This window comes from Belonocnema kinseyi, chromosome 6 (assembly GCF_010883055.1).
Source record: "Belonocnema kinseyi isolate 2016_QV_RU_SX_M_011 chromosome 6, B_treatae_v1, whole genome shotgun sequence".
Classification (NCBI taxonomy): Eukaryota; Metazoa; Arthropoda; class Insecta; order Hymenoptera; family Cynipidae; genus Belonocnema; species Belonocnema kinseyi.
The window spans coordinates 139,149,781-139,153,680 of NC_046662.1; positions in this window are offsets into that span (position 1 = coordinate 139,149,781).

Sequence of the window (3,900 nt, forward strand, 5' to 3'; positions counted from 1 at the left end):
ATTTAATTAACTCTAAAGATAAGGTAAAATTTAAAATCGTAGTCTGGTATCTAGTCACAGAAGAGTGTTTGGTCCAATATCGAAACCTTTTCCAGCTCAACCTTGAGGAAAATACTTGTTAATGAGTGGTCACAGAAGAGTCATATCGCATCTCGAACCCCTTTTCTAAGTCTCCCTTTAAAAAATACGCAAAATATTGTTCTATTTTTCCAAAAGAGCAAAAAATATTCTCAAAACAGAAACTTAGACATTATAAACTCATTATTAAATCATTCAAAATTGGAAAGTTTCCTGTTTTTTTTTTTTTAGATTGGAATATTTTACATTGTTTGCTGATTACAATTCCTGTTGTTTTCGAATTGAATAATTTCAGATTTAAATACTCTAAATTCAGGGTGGCCTCTGGACCGGGAAATGACCGGGAATTTTAGAAGTCTGGGAAAATAATTAGTTTTATTATCTTTTTCAATTATGATATCATTCAGTTCAGAATGTGTAATTCGAAAATCTTTCACTTTATTCATTTCATTTTAGATTTTTAAATTTTAGGCGTGCATTTTAATTTAAACAATTGTATATGATACAGTTTTAAAAAATTCACCAATTAAACATTAGTAGCGTTTAAAATCAAAGATTTTTGATAAAACAACATTTGTAGTTGATAATATGTAAATATAAATTAATTAATTATTTTTATAATTGACATAATAAATTACAATTATACATAATAAATTAAGAAAATTATATCATACCTATTCCTTTAAAATTGATTAATTTTACATTACAGTTTAAAGTGAATTATTTAACCAAGAACGACAGAGGGTACAAGTTGCATGTACGTGTGAGCATGTGTGTGATATTGCACTTGTTCGTTAAAATTTAATAATCTTGGATTGTAATTAAAAAATGTTCTATTATAATAAAAAAAACATTATTACATCCTCTTATGTTAAACCATGTTCCTTGAGTGCATTTTTTAGTCGAAAAGCGACGTGAATATAAGGTTTAATTGTTGAAACTAACAAATTTTCGTAGTTGTAATTTTTTGTATTTTCTTGCCTTTTTAATTAATGTTTTTATAATGTGCATTTATCTGAATTTTTCTAAACATATTTCACTGTTCTTATTTGTTGCAAAATTCTCATATTAACAAAAGTTTGTACCCACACATGCTCACACGTACATACAGCTTGTACCCTGTGCTTGTGCCCAGAATAAGCATCTGATCGGTGCAGAATAAAATTGTACGTCTTTTGGTGCAGCGGAAAGAAAATGTCGAATGTTTTATATTTTAGGGTAATAACAATTTAAAAATTTAGAATTTCAGAAGCTTTAACTTTGACAAATTTTTAATTGTAAAATTGTTTTCAGAGATTCTGATACAGAAATCATTTAATATATGTATTTTTCTTGAATTTCAAGCAAATTCAATTAGAACTTAGTCAATATCGTAAAAAAATCATTTTTAATCTTAGTATTTGCTATGTGCATGCGAATAGGAGAGAAATACTGCCTTGATTTGGAAGAACACCGTTAACTGCATTTTGGATAAGGCCCTTGAGCCGCCTACCGTTAATGGCTTCAGGTGACATCCGATTTGCAGTTACCGGTCTTCTTCCAAATCACGGCAGAATAGGTATGTCGTTGCCGTATCTAAATAACGAGCGGGCTGTCCTACCTAGATCTTGGATTGCTAAGCCTCTATTGCTTTTGCAAACCAACATGGTCCACTCCCACTTGTAACTTATAATCAATCCCCGCGCCCAAGTTAGGTAGCATGTGGCTAGTCCCTTCCTATTCCTATGTGCATCAGAGGCGGTGGAGCCTTGCAAAGGGAGTACAGGGGCCAATGCCTCCCATAGAAATCGACCAGGGAAGGCCACGGTGTTGATTTGCCTACTCGTAAATAAAATGCTTAAAGTCATCCGATCATAGGATATAGAAACCTTTCAATTCTTTCTTGCTTTGTTTAATTTTTGAAATCTATCTGGAATCTATGTGGATTAATAGGAGCCTTTCCGAATTCTTTTAAATTTATCCGATACCTTTGCAAAATATTTGAAATCTTTGTAAAGTCTTCATAAAATCTTTGAGATATTATTGAAACCTTTGTAAAATCTTCGTGAAATTTTCGGGAAATACCTTTTTTAAATCTGTTCAAAATGTTTAAAATCTTTGAGAATTCTGAAAACTTTGTGAAATAATAGAAGCCTTCGTAAAATAATGAAAATATCTGTGAAATCTTCCAAACATATCCTAAATCTTTCCAAAATGTTTAAAATCTTTGTAAAATCATTAGGACGTCATTGGAATTATTTGTTCAATCTTTGAAATCTATCTGAAATCTTTGTGAAATATTTGAACTCTTTGGGAAACCATTTAATTCTTTGTGAAATACTGGTAAATTCTCTCAAAATCATTATGCAATATTTGAAAAGTATCTGAAATCTTTCAAATCTATCTGAAATCTCAGCGAAATCTTTTATAACTTTGGGAAATCATTGAAATTTTGGTGAATTGTTTAAAAGTCTTTGCAAATTATTTGAAATATTCGGTGATATTTGTTAAATTAATAAAACCTTCATGAAATCTTTTTAAAATGATTGAAGTCTTTATGCAGTCTTTTAAATCTACCCGAAATCTTTGAAATTTTATTTGTCGAATAATAGAAGACTTTATCAAATCTTTTAAATCTATGCGAAGTCTTTGCGAAACCTGTGAAATTGTTCCGATTTCCATGGCATTTAACCGTTCTTTTAAAGATGTCATTTTAAGTTTTAATAATGTCAATTTAAGTCAAAATCAATTGGACTTTAATAAGTTAGTACACATTTTTAAATGGACATACTTTGACGTGCTAGATTTTAAACTATTTTTAATGAAATCATATGGTAATTATTACATGAAGAATGTAAGGCTTCATTGAGAAATTGGCATTAGCTACTTTTAGATGAAATAGTAACTCTTTGTACCATAAAAAATAATTAAGAGTCTCGTTGGCAGCTTCTAATAATTTCAGAGTTTTGTAATAGAGCGGAATAATTTTCATGACAAATAAATAATAAAATTGAGTAATTTTAAAGTTTCTATTGCCTATTCTTTTTTTGTTATAAACATTTATTTTTCCTTATTTGTTAAATGTTAATGGACTCTTATGACTCTTAAAAAGGCTAGTTCTTCGAAGGCGGCATTGGACACATTGGATCACGTTTTTACTTCAAGGTTTAGATAAATGTAACATTAATGTGCATAATTAAATTAAGAAAAATTCAAGATCTGGCATACAAAATTGTATTTATTCAAGCGAGACGTGTACGCAACATACACGGTAACAAGCGTTGAATTCAGAAAAATTAAAAATTTGTATTCCTATGAATACACGATTTTTCCTCCGTCTAAAAACCCCCCAACGGGAACAGAAAAAATTCAAATCCTATTCCTCTCAATCGACTTACAAGGAAGGTACCCGAGGTGTACCTCACCGATTTTCTTGAAATTGTGATATGTTGTAGAAAATCAAAAAATATTCGACACGTATTTTTTTATACGTGCCCATAAGCCCATTTAAGGGGTGAAAACCACCCTTGAAGTTCACCCCTAAAAACACATTTTTGTTAATTTCTCGAATACAATTCGTAATTTTTTACTGAAACAAAGTGGGTAATACTTGTTATTGAAAAGCACATATTTATGCATTATTTTTAGTCATCAGATTCGCAACCCCCGTTTTTTATTAATGAAAAACAATATTTGATGGCCATTTTTTTCACTATACACATTCCAAAATCTGTTGAATCTTGACAAAATTAATTGTTTTATGCACAATAATCAAAAATAAAGTTAACCTGTTCCGGCATTTTCAAAAAAAAATCCCTTGAGGGGGTGAGCTACCCCTAACAT